Source organism: Octodon degus, unplaced genomic scaffold (assembly GCF_000260255.1).
Source record: "Octodon degus isolate 3935 unplaced genomic scaffold, OctDeg1.0 scaffold00105, whole genome shotgun sequence".
Lineage (NCBI taxonomy): Eukaryota > Metazoa > Chordata > Mammalia > Rodentia > Octodontidae > Octodon > Octodon degus.
In genome coordinates this window covers 3,519,835-3,520,052 of record NW_004524681.1, presented here as the reverse complement: position 1 = coordinate 3,520,052, position 218 = coordinate 3,519,835, and positions in this window count along the sequence as shown.

Below are 218 nucleotides of genomic sequence, written 5' to 3'. Positions count from 1 at the left end.
GAAAAGGAGTTGTCGCGGACTCCAGAGCACGAGCCCCGCCCGCCCTCGCTGCCCGCCTGTCCCCTGGGCGGCTCGGCGCCACCGCGACTGTCCCCAGCCCGTCTGGCAGCCGAGCCAAAGAGGGGCGTGACCCGAGGTGCCGCCGCAGCCCCCGGCCTGCGAGAGGATAAAGCGCGCCCTGTCCAGCCCTGCCCAGCCCTGCGGCGGCCGAGGCGCGC